The sequence below is a fragment of the Chrysemys picta genome, chromosome 2 (assembly GCF_011386835.1).
Source record: "Chrysemys picta bellii isolate R12L10 chromosome 2, ASM1138683v2, whole genome shotgun sequence".
NCBI lineage: Eukaryota > Metazoa > Chordata > Testudines > Emydidae > Chrysemys > Chrysemys picta.
Genome location: NC_088792.1, coordinates 159074408 through 159095543, shown reverse-complemented (window position 1 = coordinate 159095543; position 21136 = coordinate 159074408). Strand labels below are relative to the sequence as shown.

Genomic DNA, 21136 nt, shown 5'->3' with positions numbered 1-21136 from the left:
CAATATGAAGTCAGCAGAGCGGGCTGGCAAGTCAAGTATGTACCTAACATCTATGCCAGGCTCGCCTCATACTATCAGAGCTGATGCCCACACTGTGCTGTCTTCACTGCTACGGTTACCCACACTAACTGGATTCAAGCTGGCTCAATAGGCTGGCCCCTGCATCGCTTTTGCTGCGTAGACAGGCCCTAACACAGGCACAGATGTTTGAATTTGTTTAATACCTTAGAATTGTTGTCTTGATGGGTATTCCAGTGCCACCCCCAGAGTCCAGTGTGCTGGAGGCTGCACAGAGAGATAGTAGGAGACAATCCTTGTGCCAAAGAGCTTAGGGTACCATTTTCAAAAGTGCCTGAATGACTTGGGAGCCTCAGTCCCATTTTCAAAAGTAACTTAGGCCTTTAGGAGCCTGTGTTGTTTGAAAATTAATGGGACTGAACATAAGAACGGCTGAACTGGGTCAGACCAATGGTCCAACTAGCCCAGTATCCTGTCTTCTGACAGTAGCCAATGGCAAGGGCTTCAGAGGGAATGAACAGAACAGGGCAATTATCGAATGATCCGTCCCCTGTCATCCAGTCCCAGCTTCTGGCAATCAGAGGCTAGGGACACCCCAAGCATGGGGTTGCATCCCTGGCCATCTTGGCTAATAGCCATTGACACTGCTAAATCACTTAGGTGCTTTTGAAAATTTTACCACTACAACCCAAATGGCCAAATCATAAGAAGGGCAGGGTTGGGTGGGGGAGAAACTGAGGCACAGAAAAGTGAAGAGTCTTATCCAAGGTCACCCTGCACGTCAGCGGCAGAGCTGGCAATAGAAGCCAGATCTCTCTATTCCCACATCTCGCACTATAGCCACTAGCCCACACTGCCTCTTGAGAAGCTAGAACCTGGTTAACTCTATTAGTTAATCAACGAATCCTATCAGTTTTCCAACACCCCTTCCCCCGGTCACTCTCACCCCATTTCTCAGCACGGTTCCGAGCAGAATACCGTGGTGAGGTCTTATACTACCAGAGAGGAACAGTGGCTTTGTGATTCGAACTGTTGAGAGGCCTGGCTTCTATTCCTGGCTCTCTCCTGGTCTTGCTCCGTGACCTTGGGTGAGCATTTACAGGAGAGGTCATTGATTTGAAGTGCCAAGGGGTGGGGGAAATCTTCCATAGTATGGAGTCCTTAAATCAAGACCAGGGCTCTGATTCTGCTGTCTCTTACACCGGAGCAACTCCGCTGATTTCAGGGGGTTGCTCCTGTCTTATGCCTGTCTAAGGGAGCACAGAGTCAGGCCGTAGAGGGCTCTTTCTAAGATGCACTAGCTTCTCTGCACTGACTGAGTGGAATTTTCTGGCTCATCTTGATGCAGGGACCAGACTGGATGGATCACAGCAGTCCCTTAAAGGGCCTTAAAATCCATAATCTTGAGTCACCGTTGCCTGGTTTCCAGAGGTGCTGAGCACCTGCAACTCCCATTGGAGTGAACAAAGCTCCCTGGTTTAGCTGTGATCAGACACTAGTCCCAGCCTGGCAGAAGAGCATTACACTCTAGCAAGCTGCGCTTGTCAGAAAGAACCACGGAGATTTTTCTACTGTCGCATCCTTGGTTATTTTTATCAGGTTTTCCCCTGATGGACCTAGCATGACTAAGTGGCTGATCACTGAAGTCCCTGGAAAGGCCTTCAAATGGTTTCAACAGGCTCTGGATCAGGCCCCAATAGCAAAGCACTTATAGCGCATGTCTCAAGTTAAGCGTATGCTAAAGTGCCATTGAAGTCGACGAGACTTCAGCCTGTGCTGCAAGTGAAACTTGTGCTTTGTTGTGCATGGACAGTAAAGCCCCAGCTCCCAGACTCATGTGATCACACCATGTTGGGGGTTTTAAGTAAATATCTAACTTTTGTAGCAGTGGATAAAAGCACAAAAATGTAAACCCCCTAAAGGCTCAAAATAAACCTGAGCAAATTAAAAAACAAACAATTATTAAAAAAAAGTCTCATGATTTTTAAGCCAATCCTGTGATTTTTTTTATTATTATTTTTTGAGGTGGGAGAGAGCTGGCTCATAATGTTTGAACCGGAGCCTCAGCAAGATTCTATGCGATGGTGTCTCTTTAAGGCAAGAAAACGGGAAAAGCCCCTTCCTGGCACTGAGCTGTAGCTGGGTCAGGCTGAATACCTGGCTACTCTTTAGACACAGAGGGATTTCTGAGAGATCAAAGGGCCGCAGGGGCTGATTGAAAGCAGGGGCCTTGGAGAAGGAGCAGAGAGGAGGGGAGCTGGGGCCAGAAGAGGACCAGCCAGCCCGCCCAAAGGTGATAATGCCTCTTCTTGTTCCTTGGCTGGAAACTGGCTCCAGCCCCTGGGAATGAGGCGAGAGGGGCCATGTCTGGGGAGACAGCACCTGAAAGGGAAACATTAGACTCCAATCAATCAGTGGCAAATTAGGAGCAAAGCAAGGTGGCTTCCGTGCACACACAAAAGGGAGCTTTGCTCTGCCTCCTGTCCATCCGTTCCTCCCTACCCCCCATCGAAGCATGAAGGGCCTGGTGTGCGCCATCAGGGTGACACTGCCAGGCCTTAATCCCAAATGGTGGATGCCATTAGAGAGGATTTGCATGCCATGTGTGTCTGTGCATGGTCAGGGCACTGGAGACCGGCAATTTGAAATGAGACTCACAGGGAGGGGGCATCATTCAATCAGACGGGCGGTTAATTTGTTCTTGGGAAAGAGGCTTCGACGCCATGCTCTGGGGGCTGATGCAGCACTCCTATCTCCAGCTTCCCCTGCAGAGATACTGTCCACTTTCCCCCACCTTGCTGCCCGGGATTGCCAGATGCACGCTGCTCTCTTCCCTGCTGTGACCCAGGGAGGGTGGAATGCAAGCCCCGCTGGGGTTGTTGGAAGCAAACCTATTTCCAGAAGCCAAATAGCAGCGTCCCCTCCGAGATTCTAACAGCAAAGGAGAGAGAATGTATTCAAAGGGGTGGATTGTACTTACTTTGCAGACAAGGACTGTCTTTTTGTTCTGTGTCTGTACAGCGCCGACCACAATGGGGCCCTGATCCTCGATTGGAGTTCCTAGGGACTACAGTAATAATAATGATTATAATGAATACTCTTTATTTTAAATGTCAATTTCCTGTTAAATTAACCAAAGAAAGCAGCACAAGCAGAGCCCACTTCTAGCAAACTTGGAAGTCTCCTACTTTCAGATGGGAGCTGGGTGGTCCGAGCACAGCTCTAGATTACCAAGACCAGGTCTGCTGTTGGGAAGCACTGGTGAAATGGCAGTTCCCACCAACCGGCATTGGCTATGCTAGGGAAATGAGGCCACATGTCACCACTGCTGCAGCCCTTGCAATGGTGGAAGCTGTAGTGAAAAAGCTTCTGTGGGTTTTACCACCTGGCGATCTAGCCCTTCTGTGAATAGCAAAATTATCTTCTGGGATTCTGGCTTCTTCTGGTTTCTGGCGTCATAAAGTCATAGAGTTTAGGGCCAGAAGGGATCATTAGCTCAACTCTGACCTCCTGTATATCACAGGTCATTAAACTTCACCCCGTTACCCTTGTATTCAGCCTATGTCCCCAGCGCTCCGCACCAAGGAAATTATATCCTAGCATTTCATGGTGGCTTTCCTACTGTTCTGTTAATGTTGCCAGCTCTAGAGCTTTTCTTAAAGCCCCAATTCCAGGAGTCATGTGATTACATGAGAATCTCAGCTTTCATTTTCAAAAATAGCATGTCTCTAGCACTCCCAGTTGGGGAGAAAACATAGAAAAGGAGATCCCTGCGGGTTCTGGTGCCAGAAGGCTAGTAAACAGATCCTATCATATATTGGTATTTTAAATCTCATGATTTCTAAACCAATCTAATGAATTCTGGGGGCCCTGATTCATGGTTTCTGAATGCTTGGAGTTGGCAATACAGCAGAGCAGAGTCCACCTGACAGGCTGAGTTGGTGCGGTGACATGGCCATGAAGAAAGGTGTAGGGCTTTGGGCCAGGATCTGCTCTTAGAGACACCAACATGAATCCAGAGCAGCTCCTCTGACTTAGTGAGGTTACTCCAGCATAACTGAGCTCAGAGACATCTGATTCTCCTAACATAACATGCTTGCTACTGCCAGCCAGGACCAATTGTTTTCCATGTCTACTGAAAGTAGGACAAGAAGTTATCAGCTTAATCTGCAGCCAGGGAGATTTAGGTTAGATATTAGGAATAGGAACAACTTTCTAACCGTAACAGGAGTTAAACTCTGGAACAGGCTGCTCAGGGAGATGGTGGAATCCCCGTCACTGGAGGTTTTCAAGAACAGGTTGGACAAACACCTGTCAGCGATGGTCTAGGTTTACTTGGTCCTGCCTCAGCACGAGTAGATGGACTGGGTGACCTCTTGGGGTCCCTTCCCGCCCTAAATTTCTATGAGTTCAGGACTGCTTTCAATGCTGCTAAATCCCCAGGATTCCCTTTGAAGTCAATGGCAGCCATCAGACCCTTAAGGGACCTGGTCCTTGAGGTGGCTTGCAGTGAGTTCCATGGACACCCCAAATCCACCGCTGCAGCCACATTGCCTCTTCCACCACCACCCGACCCGCGCCGTCCGACCGCTCCCTGTAATTGCTTTTCCTTCTCACAATGACGGGGCGGACGGGGATGAAGAATCTTAATCCTTTAACTGGGTCTAAAAAGAGCCGTTTACAAAGCTACACAAATATAATGCGGCAGGGATGCCGCTGAGGTAGGGTGCGGGGGTGGGAGAGAGGGTGGAAAAAGGGAAAATTATAACAGTTTGAGTTAAATGAAGCTTTAAAGCAGGAGGGAAATGCAACACCCAGTAATTACTGGCTAACAATAAGGCCAGGAGCCCGCTCCCAGGTGTGACAGTCAGAGAATTAGCACAGGGGCTGTTTTAGGGGCTGTGTTTTTTTTTTCTCTTCGGCCTCATAGAGTTTGGTTCTTGTTTCCACAGGAATTCGAGACATTCTTTAAACTCAGAAGGCTTTAAAAGGGCTGGTTTTGCCTCCCCATTCCCTCCCCTCCCCACACACACACCCCTATTTAGCCAGAGCTTCAAAGGTGGGGGAGTTCCCTTTGTGTAATCTCTGCTTTAATTTTTTTTCCTTCTTTCCATCCCCTTCCCCCCTTTTATTTTATTCCCCCCCTCCCTTCTCATTCTTCTTGACCTCCCCGTATAGAATGGAGTCTGAAGGGTGAGTCCTTTTTAATTATGGCTGGGGAAGAAAAAACTCACACTGTTTCTTTCTTGTTTTTTGAGGTGAGACTTGGAGAGGGGAGGGGCGGGGGCTGGAGGGGAGGGGACTGGAATGTCTTTCTGTGCAAAAAGTGCAGTCAAGGATATCCCACCCCGGCTGCATCCTGCAAAGCATGATGGCCCCCATGTTAAAAGCAAAACGTCTTTCCCAAGGCTTTTCTCATCGGGCCGCTTAGTTCCTCGCCGACTCTGGCTGGTAGCATGAAAGATCTTGTGTGTATGTGTGTGTGTGTGTGTGTGTGTGTGTGTGTGCAGGGAGGGGTGTGTGGAGTGGGAGGTGCATTGGGACCCAGCTGGGGATGGAAGGGTCTCAATGCTGGTGAGATTAACTTGCTGGAAGGGGAAGTAATAATGGCACCTCTCATGCAATTAATAAAGTTAGTGGGGCAGGGAGTCTGGGAATGCGAGTCGGGGAGGCCGGCGCGGTCAGAATGAAAGAGCAGATGCCGGCGAGGCAAATTAGAGATGAGCCCGAACCCCGGGAGCGTCTCCCTTGAGGCCACCCACCCCGAGCATTGGGGGCGGAGAGGGGGCTGGAACAAATGGACCCCAGATCTGAACCTGCCCCAGTTCAGGGTTCGCAAAACCAGGGCTGATTGATGAGAGTTTGCAAAGCATAACCTGCCTCTTGTTTTGCCCCACTTGCTCCAAGCAATTGCAGCGTCAGAGGAAAGGCAATTCCAGCAAGGAGAAATCTAGCTTCAGGCACTGGTCCCAGGAACCCTGGAGAGTCCCAGTTTCAGGGCACTTTGGTCTGGTCGGCAGCTGAATTTGGTGGGGCAGAGAAGAGGTGTTCAATTAGATCAAGACAGTTTGGCTTAGTCAGTCCCAGGGAAGCTGGATTCCCAGGGCCTAATTCCCCACTGCACCGCACCTTGTGCGGTCATTTCCACCAGTGAAAAATGCTTGAGGAGGGAGTGAAAAGTACCACCCCAGCAGCATGTTTTGTATTTGGTTTGCACTGGTGTAAAGGCTGCACATGGTACATTCCCCTCTGCTTCTGTCGCTGTCTACCATAGACTCAGTGTCAGAGGCATCAGCAGCACCAGGGGTGGGGAGCTAATGCTAAAGGTGGAGCAGGAATGGAAATAGTTTTGGACACAACAGAGACACTGGCTTCCAGAAGGATCCAACCGGCAACGCCACTCTGCTCCCAATGAAATGCCAGCTGGGACTGGTTCCAGACAGGGCTGTGCGCCCTGCCCCTGAGAGTGGAATGATGATGTTCTGTGAGTGATTCGATTAGAGAGAAGGACAAGGGGAGGGGAGACGGAGAGGCTCAGGCAGGGTCCTCCAGACTCTCTGGGAACTGGGTTTATCCTGTCCAGCCCTTTGCCTCTGAGCATGAATGTGGGGGATAGGAAAAGCTAGTTCCAAGCACCCCTGAACTTTGGGAGCTTGGAATGTGTGTCTTCATTGTTGTACCTTGGCCCATGGCCAATTGTCACTATGATTATTTGGTGCAATTAACACTGCTTCACTGGGACTGTGATATGCTGGGATCCTGTTATCACTCTGGGCTTCTGAGTCCTTCTCTGCCTCGTGTACCTGAGAGCCTGTCTGCACTAGGGACATTTGCATTGGGGTAACTATACCAGCGCTCTGTGCCTCAGCGGCTTTCTCCCATCTTTGCCCTCTCAGTGCCTTCCCTGCGCATTAATAACTACGTTAATGTTTAGGCTGGCTCGGCAGTGCCCGGCTCTATCCAAACTAAACAGGTTTGTGACTGAGAAGAGGGAGGTACGAGCTTGCTTCCGCCCTGGCCCAGGAAAGAGTCCCACTGCCTGAGTTTGCTGGCAGATCCCAGCGGGCAGGGCAGCCAGGGTAAGCTGAGCTGTTTGCCAGGGTTCCCTGGGCAGGGAGAAGATCCTAGAGCAAAGAAGTTGGGTGCTCATCCGTGATGGAGTCCCAGGGGCACCATGCTGCCTAACCGAGGGTCCCACAGACCCAGGAGATCTGGTGGAGGACGTAAGTGCTGCTGTAATGCTCTTTAATGCATATTGGTAACTTGATGCCGGGAGCTGAAAGGCACCTTACTCCTGTGCAGAACGAGCACCCTGTGAGTGCGACACGTTACTAAATCCGAATGGCGGCGTTTCACGCTCGCTTTGCACAGGTGTAAACAACTGCACAAGGTGCAGGGCAATGGGGATCAGGCCTGAGAGTCCAGTGATGCTGGCAGGACTCCTGGGTCCCATTTCCGACTCTGCCCCCGGCTCCCCCACTCACTGCAAGCCCTAGGACTGTACCCGATTTGGAGAGACCTTTAAAATGATCAAAGATGAATGCAAAGAACCATAGATCAGATGTGTTCTGGGAGCTGGACAGAAACTATCATACAGACAAGAAACCCCAGGCTTCCCTGGGGGCCTCTGTGGGATTCTGATGGGTCCATTCATCCCTGTGAATTGCCCCTGTACACTGCATGGCAATTGCCTGCCGCATTTTTGCATCCCCGTAGGCACCTGGAGTACCTCACCCCTACATCAGGCCACTGCAGCAGCAGCCAGCAGGGTGGACTGCATGGCCCACCCATCTCAGGCAACAGGGGGCACCACCGTTTTGCAATCTCCCTGGGTTGGAGTCAAAAGGCGATTAATTCTATCATGTGTTTGGCTGATTGTCAGAGGAAGGTGTCTGGGATTTTTCCCTTTGTGCTCAGATCAGGAACTTCCCAGAACATCTGTGTCAGTCTGTCCAGCTCAGGGCCCTTGGCAGGGACAGGGAATTCCAGGCTTAGTGTTTGGACAGTGGACACACAGGGATCCTAGGGTTTCCAGTCACTGTTGCTTTTTGTTTCCCATGCACTAACTAACCTAATGGTACAATTATAAGGCGGCAAACACGCTGCAGGGAACCCAAACAGATGTTTGCATTGACAATTAAAACAAAATTCAGGGCAGGGGGCAGTGAAACCAGCACAGGGAGAGGGAGCTGCTGGTGGGCACAGGGAGTGAGACCAGCACAGGGGCTAGGCATCGCGAGTCCGGTGGGGACTCGGGAATGAAACCAGCACAGGCCATGCGCTTGTGGTACTGGGCACTGTGCCTTTAAAGGCTGAGCATCCCACGCAGAGAGTCTGGGTGGGTGTAACGGGGCAGGACTCACCCCTGCAGCGCCTCCTGCTGGTGTCTTGGGAATTAGCTCTTTTTCCAGCTCCAAAGCACCCTCTGCAGGCCAGTGTCCCACTTCCCACTGGCCCCTGTGTCCTTCCCAGGACCCTTGTCTTTGGGGTGCTGCCCCCTGGCAATACCCCCACAGTCTCAGGTTCTCCCCACCCAGGGGAACCCCCAACCCTCTATCCCCACCTTGCCTCAGTCATGGGCTAATGCCAATCACCATCTAGCCCCCGCTCACTGGGGCAGACTGCTGTATAAGCCACTCATCATAGGCAAGGGGGTTTAGGACCTGCTGCCTCTGCCCACCCATGGGCTGCCCCCTGCAACCTCAGTACCTAATTGGCCTTCCACTAGGCCGCAGCCTGGGGGGGTTTCCAGGCTGGAGCTCCCCAGCTCCCTTGGCCTTCCCCCAGCCCTGCTCCACTCCCGGTACCTTCTCTCAGCTCCCTGCAGCCAGGTCTCTCCCTCTCAAAGCCAGAGAGAGTCTATCTCTGGTCCCAGCCCTCTTATAAGGGCCAGCGGGGCCCTCATTAAGCCAGCCTTGGCCTGATTGGGGCATGGCCTCCAGCTGAGGCTGCTTTCTCCAATCAGCCCTGCTTTTCCTTCACTTCCACAGCCCTCTCCCTGGGCTGTTTTAAGCCTTTTAAGCCAGGAGTGGGTGACCACCCCGCTACAGTGGGGGCACTGGGAACCCTGGACACAGAGGATAGCAAAGCGCCAGCAAGCACCTTAAGCCCTGAGCGATCACTGAATGCCACCACACAGAAGGTAGCGTGGGGCTGGCAAGGCATGCTGAGTTTGCCAGGAACAGTCTCAAAAGCTTGTTCCACACTTACCCAGCATTTGTTCTGCTGTGTCCCCTCCGGCCCCCAACACAGGCTCTTGCCACAACTGGGGAAGGGGGAAAAGAAAGGGAGATAAAATACTGACCAGGCAGCACCACTGCTACCGACGCCACTTGTACGAATGCGTGTGTGCCTAAGGGTCACTCCTGTGTAGATGGTGTGAGAGAGACACACCCAAGGCCTGTGCCACAGTGAATAATTGGGGGTGGGGCAGGAAGGAAAACTCCAGCAAATCATCCTGGGAGTGTGTCATATCTGCATGGCAGGGTGGGTGTCGGCAGTATGACAGATAGACAGACACCCACAATGGAGAAATCGTGTGAGTGGATGGGTGAGAGAGAGAGAATGGGTGTACCTGGGCCTCCCTGTGTCTTTCTGTCTCTGGGTGTACATAGGACACTTCTGGACAAAGTAGGCCCTGAAACTCATCCTATCACAATCATCCCCATGGCAACACCGCATGGCCTGGTGCCGAGTTGGGCTCATCCTGATTACAGGGTGTGGTGGGGAAGGTGCTGCTGGGGAGGCTCCTTTTAGGCTAATCCAGGGAGCCCCTAGGCTAGATTTGCAGCTCTGACAGGTGCAAGGGGCTGTGGGGCAGGGAGCGTGGAGGGGGAACGGTCTCATTTCCCAGCCGCTCCTAGGGACAGGGAATAACTTTTCCCCTTCCAAAGAACCCAGGAGCCCTCATTGAATTCTCTCCCTGGCCCTTCCACGGCCACTCGCATGCCAACCAACCGGGATGTCTGAAGGAGGAATAAGGAGCTGCTGCTGCAAATTATCCCTCGTCTCCAGCTCTGCTGCTGCTGCTCACTCAAGCCCTGGGTTGCTGAGAGAGGCGGTCGCCGTAGCAACGTGCGGTGGAGGGGAGGAGATGCTCAGAGCAGGGATGGCTCCCCATGGAAGGGCGAACCTGCCTGAAGCTAGGGACAGGCTCCCTTGAAGGTAGGTCCAATTTGCTGCTGTCCCTCTCCTCTGCCTCTCCCGTTGCCATCCCCCACTCTCCATCCAACGCCCACGGCCACTGCGGTTGTCAAATGAAGAAGGCTGCGTTTCTGGCTGGCTGCTCCTGCTTGCGCAGGGGAGGCCAGAGTTGGGTGTGGGTGGAAGAGGTCCCAAGCGTAGGGATACAGAGGGCTCCGTTGTGCTGAGCTGGGAGGGGGGTCCCCCATCACTGGAGGTGGTAGGGAACACATGCAGAGTTGGTTAATCCAGTTATAAGGGTGGCACAGTCACAGGGGAAGGTGAGACTGATGGTGTGTCATAGATGGGCTAAATGTAGTGCTGGGACTGTGTGTGCGTGGGTCTGAGTGACAATGTATGTCAGGGCAGGCGACAGTGTATCTGCCTGTCCCTCTACTGTACATATCTATTTAATAACGCCTCCCAGCCCCAGACCTCAACTGTGAATCCACTGCTAAGAATCCATCTGTCCCCAGAACGGCTTGGGTGACTTCCACCCTTTTTCGGCGACTGCACAGCACCCACACCTGTTCCCTGAGGGCCCCATGAAGCTCCGACCGCCCAGCCCAGGTGATGGGTGTGGAGATGAGGCTGTCTGAACAGATACATCACCCGGAAGATTTCTGCTGGTAGACGAAGCTGCATTTGTTTCGTCGCTTAGTTCTCTGAGGCCCTGTGGCTCCTCCTTGGCAACCCCCAGGGCTCTCTGAGAGAAGGAGAGTCTGAGCATTCAGCACCCTGCACCCACAGAGGGGACTGCATGCGAGGTCGCACTGCCCATCACCAGGAATGGTAAGGAACCCTAGAACTACACCCCGGGGCAGGCCAGCTCTGAAACAGGGCCGTTCCTGGCCTCGATCCTGGCCCAATGGATTAAGAGCCCCGGCAGGGAGTCTGGTTTGTTAATCAATGGAACAGGAGGGGCTGGGTTGAAGTTTCCCGCCTCTGAGTTCTGGGCTGATTTCATTAGCTCCTTTTATTGACCATCATATTCTGAGGAGTTAGACATTAGTGGACTTCGCACCATTCTTAACGCATGGGAAACGGGGTTCGCATGAGTACATTGGCCATGCAATGGACGACTATTGATCTTGTATGGGGCGCCTGGCTTCTACTCCTGGCTGTGGCTGGGGATGGAGTCTGTGGTTAGAGCAGCAGAGTGTGTGTCAGGACAGCAGTGTTATCCGTGTCTCTGGGCGGGCTGGGTTCTATGCCCATACGGTAGAGCTGGGAAAAGCTGTGCCTCAACAGGGCTGCTGATAATTTCTCCCCTTTGCAGAGGCTCTGGATAAAAGGTGCCAGAGAAATGCCAAGTGGTGGTATCGTCATAATTGGCCACCTCTTGCTATACCTGCTTCCCTGCACATCCCGAGTGTCTGTGGAGGGCTGGGATGCTGCTGGAGACAGAGAGAGGCCTGTACCCTCCCTGATCCATCTTCCATACTCTCCATTTCACATGGCGCTCTCTGGAGATGGCCTGCTCCCTGACAGCTGGTTCTCTTAGAGTCAGATCAGGAACACCTGGGCCCACCCCCAGCTGCAGAATTGTCAGTGACTATTTAGTCTCTGAGCCACTTCCCTCCCTGCCCCCACCAGTTCTGTGCTGTGCTGTTCTAGCTGTGTGGGGAGAAAGGCTACTGCTCTGTGCTCTCTCCCGCAGCTGTGTTTCTCCAGTGCACTTGCAACCCATGATGATTAAGCAGTTGTTACAAAGGAACTCCTGAAGGGGGAGCCCTTGGATTTATTTGGGAACATGGCATGCCAAAAATGCCCAGGTTGGGAAGTCACAGGCTCAGGAAGGTCAGAGGACAGGTCCCCTTGCTAACCATAGCAGCCCCTGTTTCCTGGTTCTGTGAAGCCACAAAGGGTATTCTGGAGAGCTTAGGGCCTGGTTTTCATAGTCTACGACCACCCATAAATGCCACCTGCAATGGATGGGAGCTATGAGCACCTCTGAAAATGAGGCCATTCATGTTTCCACCCCATCAGGGCCTGCCTGCAGGATCCCCGCCCCTTTGCATGTGATCTGAAATAGCAGGCCCCTGTCCTGCATCCGTAGGAAACCTGCATTCTGGCATCTCAAGCCAGAGATGAACCCAGATCACTGCGCTAAGCACAGTGGATTTGGATGGGACATGGATGGGAGACCTCCCAGGAAAACCTAAGCCACTGCCAAAGTTGGTGCTGATGATTTAGTAGAGGATGCTCTTCCCTCAGGGTCATCAGTGAATGGGTTCCCCAGCCTTGTGCAAAGGGGTGCTGGAGGTGCTCCCTCTTGGATCAGCTGTGGTACCAAAGCCCAGCTCGTTTATGGCCATTACAGTTACTGCAGCATCTTTTCCATGAGATGGGGTGTCAGCCACAGTATCCATGCCAAATTCCACCATGGGCTCTGCATTCTGCTTCCTTAGAGGGGGCTGTGACTCGCCCGCCCCGTTCCAACCCCACTGGAATTTTGCGGGAGTTCTGATCCAAGTCCAAAGCCGGAAACTTGGTCTCAAATGTCCATACAGATACGATTATCATCCTAAAGCGTTATAGTGCTGCATCCCAAACAGCTGCCACATTCCACCCCAGAGGCAGCTGCACTCCAGCAGTTGGCAAGGTGGGGTGATGTGGGAGGAAAGGTGGGTCTAGACATATACTATCCATGAGCTATGGCCAGCTGGAGCAAAGCCATTTCTGCAGGATGACATCCTGTTTGTCAGTCTGGTTCCTTTACATTGCATCGCCTGGATTTTCTGGGGGGAAATTCTACCCATTGCCCCCCCACCCACTCCTCTCCCTTCCATTCTGCCATGTTATTTTTGGCACCGGCAGAGCGTGGTGACATGTATTGATTTATTTCATTTTATTTTGCAACAACAAAAATTAACAGAGGGAGGGAGAGAGAGCAAGATGGAGAGCCGCCACCTCTCACAAATACTGCTTCGTCATGATGCTGGTTAATTCTCCTCTTGTTCAGAAATGGACTGAGCCAGCAGCAGAGGTGGGGAGCTGCACACACACACACACACACACACACACACACACACACACGCTCTGACTGGCTCTCTAAATCCACATTGCTATCACCACTGGATCCTTTGCAGGCACTGCCTCTGGGGCTGGGAGATACACACACACACACACACACACACAGAGGACTGTCATGCTGTCAGATACACGCCAACAGCACAGCAGATGAACCCAGCAAGGGCAGCCGGCTGAGGATTTGCTGTGCTACTTCCAAGCAAGAGGCAGAAGGAGGGGAAGGAGAGGCGTTTTGCAGCGAGAAAGGGCAGGGGAGCAGTTATCTGGGCTCCTGGGGCTTGTTGTTGTTATCGTTCTCGGCTTGTTTTTCGGGCTGGGAAACCATGCAGGATTCCTGGAAGAGGCTTCTATAGCCCCAGCTGGGTGAGTCGAGAGGTCTGCCGTGCGATCTCATTGAGCTCGTACTTGACCCTGCCATGGCTCGGCAGGCGTGAGGGGTGGGAGGGCACATTCCAGGCAGATGCTGTTCCACTCTGGTGCCAGTGCCCAGGACTAACCCAACCTGCAGCAAGCGAGTGTGCAGAACCGGCAGGGACTGGAGTTCAGCTGGTATGTTGTTAATAGCATCAACTCTACCTCCTCCTGCCTTCCCTTCCTCATCCTCTTCTTGCTTTGCTTTCTCCCTCCCTTCCTTCCCTGGCTGTTTGTTCTTTGCTCTTCCTTTCCTTCTGTCCAGCCTCTTCCTCATCCCAGGCACCTGGAAAGGGGACAGGCTTGCCAAGTGAGGATGCTCACCCTCCACTGCCAGAAGCATCACCGCCAGCTACGACCAAATGTGTATTTTTTCAAAAGTGGCTTCCAAAATGCAGGCCCCACAGACAGCCTTGGCACGTGCTGCCCCTGGGGTGCTGCTGGTGATGTGGGGCGGCAGGGGTATTGTGCTGCTAGTGTGGAGTTAAGGCATTCTAAGCTGGCACTTGGTTGGCAGGAGCTGGTGCTGGTAGTAGGAACCAGGATTCTGGTGCCAGCCGGGCACTGGTTAATAAGAGCCGTCTGGCTGGGCTCTGCTAAGAGGGTCTTGCTGGGCTACGTTGGCCTATTACAGGTTTGAGAGGCTGCTTAAAATGTTTTGGTTTTAGCGTTTTAATGCTCAGGGCCAAATTTTCATGTATAGGCAACTAAACAAGGCATTAGCACCTCAGCTTTGGCCCTGCGGTTGGACCTTAGGACATATAATGAGCAGTTGTGCTCTGAGGTTCCGAACCAAGCATCCATGTGACAGGGGTGGCAGGTTTGTATAATTTTTGGTGGTGCCCAGAACGGGTCAAACCCCACCCCGCCCACACCTGCCTAAGGCTCTAGGAGGGAGTTTGGGTGCGGGAGGGGGTGTGGGCTCTGGGCTGGGACAGGGGATTGGGGTGCAGGAGGGTGTGCGGGGGTGCGGCTCTGTGAGGAAGTTGGGGTGCAGGCTCTGGGCTGGGGCAGGGGTTTGGGGTGCGGGAGAGGGTGAGGGGTGCGGCGCTTACCTTGGGTGGCTCCCGAAAGCAACCCGCACACCCCTCTGGCAGCGGCTCCTAGGTGGGAGAGGTCAGTGGGTCTCCGTGCACCGCTTCCCATAGGCACCGCCCCCGTAGCTCCCATTAGCCACAGTTCCCAGCCAATGGGAGCTGCGGAGTCGGCGCTCAGGGTGGGGGCAGTGCACGGACATACACACACCCCCTAGGGCCACAGGGATGTGTCGTCTGCTCCCGGGAGTGGTGCGGAGCGAGGGCAGGCAGGAAGCTGCCTTAGCCCCACTACATTGCCAGTGGTGGCAGTGGCGGCCAGGGGCACCCGGGCCCTTTTAAATCGCCTGGGGGCGGCAGGCGGGGGCGGGAGATGCTGCAGGGGAGGCATGTGGGGACAGCAGGCGGGGCCAGGGGAGAGACCCAGCCCCAAACATTGGTGGAGCCGGGCCCCTGGGTCCTGAATATTCCTGTAGCATGGGCATCACGGGCCCATATAACTCGCCGCCCTGAGGAATTCGGATGTTCTGGGGGCCTGTGTTTGACAAATGAGTTCCCCAGCTCTCATGAGCCCATTCCCCATGGGCTCAGAAATCCAGTCCAGTTCTTCTCCTCCTCTCAGGGCTGCATCCTGAGCCCATTCCAGGTGGGCACAGAAATGCAGCAGATCCAGGCCTTTAATGTCCATTTCCTACAGAGACACATTTTTGTGACTAACAGGAAAGCTACAAGGCAGGCAGGCAGGCTGCCTCCACAGCTGCACAGCCGCAGACTTTCTCTTCGCAACCGGCTTCCTACAGTTGCAAATTCCATGCAGTTTTGGGCTTCTGGGGATGCTCCCATAGGCCCTTATATCATAAGGGAGTTCAGAAGCCTCACCTGGGACCAGCTGATTCCCAGGCCAAAACAGGAATGAGACAAGGGTTTGCACTGTTTGCAACTCAGCGAGAACTTCTCTGTACAGAGAGTGAATGAGGTAGATGGGAAGAGCCAAGGCCGGCGTCGTGCTAGGTGGAAAGCAGGGAATGGCTGTGGAGGAGGACCTAGGCGACGGGCAGGTCTAGGATCTATAGTATGGGGTCAAGAGGGAAATATCTCAGAAGAAAAGTAGACATTTGCTCCCAAGGGTACTGGTTTGAAAGCAGCCCAGATCAGCCGTGACCTGAAGCCATTCCCATCTGATAGCCCCCATGGGCAGTGAGTTTACAGGGTCTTAGTTCAGTTTCTAGCAGGACAAGCAGCTATATCCCCAAAATCCCCACTGTGGTTGTCCTTAATTTGCCTCCACCCTTATAGGCAGTCAGAGGGAGCAAACAGCCATAGCTTAACGGGCCACTGAGACTGAACTCGCCTCTCATACTAGAGAGGGATCCCTCCGGGGCAGGGGTGAGAGGCATGGGAGATTGCAGCCCATATACTGGGGACATGAGGACATTGTATTGCAGATTTTGGAGGGGATGGGATGGGATCAAGGTCTCATAGGCCCATCTGCCCCTCCCATCACCCATCCTATGGCAGCTGAGGCCGGGACACACAGGCAGATGCCAGTGCCTCCTAGGCTAGAAGAGTGGGGAAACTACCCGCTTGCACAGTGGGGAAAGGGGTACTGGGATCACTGCCTAGATGGGGTGATTCTCATCATGATCGAAAGACAGAGCTATAGAGCAGCCATGGGGCCAGCCCGCTCATGCGCCTGTCTTAGGGTTTCAAGCATTGTCGGAATGGCTCTTAGATTCTCCCATGACAGGCGGGTTAGGGACAGCAGAGAGAAATGCATGTCCCCCTGGTTGAGAGATCTGAGCTCCAGCCACAATCTCACGGGTTTGAGCAGGGGGTTGGACTAGATACCTCCTGAGGTCTCTTTCAACCCTGATATTCTATGATTCTATGATTCATTGGGACACTGCAAAGTCTCTCGGCTCCAGAGCTTTGTTTCGACTCATGATCAAGGCCTTTAGCAAACTTCTGACCCAGGTCTGGGCTGGGGTTTCAGAGTCCTCCACGTTCCTGCTGGGGGCTCCAATCCAGGGGTTTGGTACAGTCCCATTGGCAGGAAACTGAGAGGGAATGTTGGAAGTACTGCGTCTAGCCACGCCCAGAGCCTGGGCACTGTCACCCAGCTGGGTTGCTGGGACAGAAAGGAAAGAGCCCTTCCCTCTGTGATTCCTCCAGGGTGTGCCAATATGTAGTGCAGGTTTCCAGAGGCACTTGATGTCCAGGCTCTGGGAGGAGAATGTAGGGGCTTATCAGGCTGGAGTGGACAGGACTCAAGTCTGCAAGGAGCTTGGCCTCTCTGCTCAGTCTATATCTCTCCTCCTTTCACTGCTCTCATGTGTAAAGCCTGGTGCTGCCGACTCTTGGCCCACAGCCCCATTTCTCTCCTGGGGATCCAAGCTCCCCAGTCTCCACAGCTGCTCATTCACCAGCGCCCACCCTTATATCGCAATTCCAGCCATTATTTTGTGTGCCACCGGTGTGCTCGGCCCTCTCTGCCCCATGGAGCTCAGAGTCTGGGGGCCGAAGCACGTGGGGGCTGCTATCAGAGCCAACAGATGTGCTGTATGAGCAGGACCGACCCTATGTCAGACAATTCAGTGCAGAGAGAGGTCAATGGAACCGTCCTACAATGGTGCAGTTAGGAATCAGTATCTTTGTTATTAGGGGCTTTAATGAGGGTTTGTTTCTGTTGCTCCTCGCAAGCTGGGTGTGTTGAGCTGGACATTCTCAGCTGGTAGGAAGGCTCAGTTCTTTTGTCCCCCCAGCCTCCCTATGCCCCTTCTACATCCTCAGCTACTAAGACCGGTTCTGGCCTCTCGGTGAAGCACATGCTGTTAATGTACAGAGCTGGCTTGAGAAGCCATTTGTACCCAGAGCACTAGAAGCTGAGAAGGTGGAACTGGCTACGGCTGCCAAGCTGACACAGAGTGAGAGAGGCCTGGGGAAATGCAGGGGACTCCATGACTCCCTCCTGGCGAAGGGATTTGCACATGGTTTGCTCTGACTTGTCTCTAAGGGGAACGCCTGCCTTGTTTGGCAGTTGGTGGGTGTCAAACACCACACCCTCCCGCCCCACTCAGCCAGGGCAGAAATCAAACCATCCCACTGGGTGTGGGCAGGATCAGTTGAGCTCAGAAACAGCCACTGGCCTAGGAGAGAGCCAAGACTCAACTGTGCTTTGCTGTGGTGGGTGTTGAACTCCGCTAACCCTGTCTGGCCCGGGGAGGGCGGGGGCAGCTGTATCCCACCCCAGCTGAAGGGAGAGGGGAGCAGTGTTTGATCCCGCCATCATATGCAGGGAAGGCAGGGCCTCGTGTTTATGTGTGTGTGTGCATGTACATCTATCTAGCTATGACTGCCTAGGAAGAAGTACTGCAGAAAGGGATCTGTGGGTCATAGTGGATCATAAGCTAAATATGAGTCAACAGTGTAGCTGTTGCAAAAAGTAATGTTTCCAGTTCTGGGCACCACACTTCAGGAAAGATGTGGACAAATTGGAGAAAGTCCAGAGAAGATCAACAAAAATGATTAAAGATCTAAAAAACATTACCTTTGAGGGAAGATTTTAAAAGTTGGATTTGTTTAGTCTGGAGAAGAGAAGACTGAAGCGGGACATGATAGCAGTTTTCAAGTATATAAAAGGTTGTAACAAGAAGGAGGGAGAAAAATTGTTTTTCTTAACCTCTGAGAATAGGACAAGAATCAGTGGGCTTAAATTGCAGCAAGGGTGGTTTAGGTTGGACATTAGGAAAAACTTCCTGTTAGGGTGGTTAAGCACTGGAATAAATTGCCTAGGGAGGTTGTTGAATCTCCATCATTGGGATTTTTAAGAGCAGGTTGGACAAACACCTGTCAGGAATGGTCTAGATAATACTTAGTCCTGCCATGAGTGTAGGGGACTGAACTAGATGACCTCTCGAGGTCCCTTTCAGTTCCATGATTCTATCATTCTATTTAGTAAAAAGAACAGGAGTACTTGTGGCGCCTTAGAGACTAACAAATTTATTAGAGCATAAGCTTTCGTGGACTATAGCCCACTTCTTCGGATGCATATCATATTCTATTTAGTGTTCACCATGATATCCCAGAGAGATCCCCTGCTTAGTGCCGTGCTGAGAGTGCCCAGCCAGGATGACATAGACCTGATCTTGGCTACCCATGTGTGCTTCCAGCTCTGTATAAACGCTTTGTAAGGATAACACAGGATCCAGGGGACAGAGCTCTCCTTTGTAGCTTGCTTCTTTGCTCAGAGCAGGAAGGGGCCTGCCAAGGAAACTCGCCCTCCTGAAGAATGATTCCCCGCCCCGTTTTCCACAGACCCAGGGTGTCTCCTGAGGGTGCCGTGTGGTAAGGAGCCAAGCACTGCCTGAATCCAAGGCAGGTTGGGGTCAGCTGATAGGGCAGCTTTGTCAATGGGTTGTGAAGCTAGGGGCAGAGGGAGCCAGGTTTGCTTTGAAGCACCTCAAAGAACAGCTGGCCTGTCTCCTTCCACCCCATCCACCTCCACAGTGTGCCCAGCAGGACGAGTGCCTTTAGCGCGGCTGCCTGTTTCCAGCCTTGGCTTTGCGTCTCCACAGCAGCAGGCAGGGCTGTTGCTATGGCTGGGGATGTGGAGAGAGCTCTAAGCTTCTTTGAGTCTGCAGCCTGCAAAGGGGCTGCCTCTCCAGGAGGTGTGTGCAGGCGGGTGGCCAGGGAGTCACGGCCCAGTTATCCCTGGCTGAGCTGGGGACGAGGATGCCTGCAGTGCCCTCAGGTCTCTGGGACGTTGGCAGAAAGCAGGGCAGGAGGTGTAGGGGGCTTGAGATCACTGAGCTGGGAATTGGATTGGGGATGTCCCCTGAGTGTAGCTGGGAATGGGGCAGGGCCCCAGTGAGGACATGCGCAGAGTGTACCATCCTTATGGGCTGTCAGGGTCCTCCATGAGGGATGGGATCCCACAGGGCATGAGGGCTCCCTGCAGGATTGCCCAGGGAGGGAGTTGCCCGCAGCGAGGGCGATGACACAGGGAACAGGCTGTCAGGAAGTGAAGGGGGTCCCGGAGTCTGAGGCTGCTGGGGTTTGGCTGCTCCCTGCCAGGCTGCAGTCACGGCTGTTCTGGACACATGCACGCTGGTGCATTCGCCCCCACACCCGTGTCTATGCCTCTCTGGGTGCAGCCTTGATCAAGTCCCCTCCCATCCCCTTTACATCATCCCTTAGTCTGTTTCCTTCTGCCCCTAAGAGATCCTGTCATGGGAGGTCTCCCACCCCCCTCGCATACAGGATGAGCTGGCTAATCCCATTCTAATCCCAGATTATACATCACAGGAACCTTTTCCTCGCCCTGCTGCATCACAGCCACAGTCTCTCCAGCACCCAGGGGCTGCTAAAAGGGCATCATCTCCCCTTGCAAGGCCGGGTGGCCATTGGCAAGCTGTGCACTCAGGCACAGTAGAGCGATGGCATTGGAGTCAGCAGGGTCACAGCAGAGTGGAGCAGAATTTGGCCCACTGCGTCCAGCTGACACACTCTGTTTCCCATCCCTGGTGAGAATGACAGCACTGGATCGGTGGGAGCTAATCTCCCCATGCAGGGAGCCTCAGATGCAACAGTGATGCTCAGTGCATGCCACAGCACTTTGAAATCCTGGGGTGAAAGGCACTGTTTAAATGCAAAGATACCCCTCCTGCACTGCCTGAGAAACCTGGCCCTGGTTCTCCTGGGCAAGAGCCACCCATAGCCGTTGCAAACTAGTACAGCACTTCCTTGGCTTGAGGAGCAATGGCTGCTAGTTCCTGCCAGAGCTCAGAAACCAGGGGATTATAGCAGTGTCACAAATATCCACCTGAGTCTCAGGTCTCCTGAACGCTGATGGTGAAAATGGCCCCTCCCATCCCCCTGCTCAACTCCGCTCAGCTGTAGATCTCAAAGTGCATTGCCAATGGAGGTCAGATAACACAGTGCAGTGCAAAGAAAGGGCAATATCAAGTTCCCCATTGGAGAAACTGAGGCTCAGAGAAGGGGGGACTGATTTGCCCCAGGTGAGTGGGAGAGCTGGGAATAGAGCCCAGGTCTCACCCTTCTAGCCTGGTGGCTGATCACGGAACACTGCCGCCCATGATCTCAGTTATGCAAACGTCACCTGCTGAGAAAGCACAATGCACCCTAGCCTTCACCCCCGCCCATCCCGTCTCTCTCTTCTCCTCTCTGCTGCTTTAGCAAAGAGGGGAAGAGACAAGGAGGCAGCCAGAGTGAGCAATAAACACAGGCTCTTATCCTGCAGAGCCTGACCTGGGAGCAGCAATTGACACAAACTTAATTTAGTACCAAGAAGCCTGTGGGGTGTGGGCATGTTGACTGGAGCCACTCCCTCTGCCGGGGAGGTTGCGGGCGAGAGCCTGTTTGATGACTGAGGGCTTTGCTGAGAGAGCTTGAAGGGAGCTGTCTGCCTCTGCTTTCCCATGCCCCATTCCACTGCTCGG

At 53.2% G+C, this 21136-nt stretch overlaps 1 protein-coding gene and 1 long non-coding RNA gene across 8 annotated transcripts in view; one reads left to right on the top strand and one right to left on the bottom strand.

The window, feature by feature from the left end:
• Positions 1-1996: 1996 nt before the first annotated feature.
• LOC122172165 (uncharacterized) lies at positions 1997-21019 on the bottom strand. Of its 2 annotated transcripts, XR_010598625.1 has the most exons (4): positions 14700-21019; positions 9229-9283; positions 2999-3085; positions 1997-2400 (listed from the first exon to the last, which is right to left on the bottom strand). It is a non-coding gene; the product is annotated as an uncharacterized LOC122172165 (long non-coding RNA). The 2 variants fall into 2 exon arrangements; XR_006172214.2 differs by lacking the exons at positions 1997-2400; positions 2999-3085; positions 9229-9283 and adding an exon at positions 13037-13930.
• The window catches only part of DMTN (dematin actin binding protein), a 41233-nt gene continuing 27156 nt past the window's right edge, over positions 7060-21136 (top strand). Inside the window, exons 1-3 of one of the 6 annotated variants that reach the window (XM_065584595.1) lie at positions 7060-7241; positions 10033-10182; positions 10677-10992. The gene's annotated coding sequence lies outside the window, so the exon portion shown is untranslated. Of the gene's footprint in view, positions 7242-10032; positions 10183-10676; positions 10993-13232; positions 13783-21136 lie in introns of those variants that run through there. The other 5 variants (XM_065584596.1, XM_065584598.1, XM_065584597.1 and 2 more) reach the window with 5 other exon arrangements.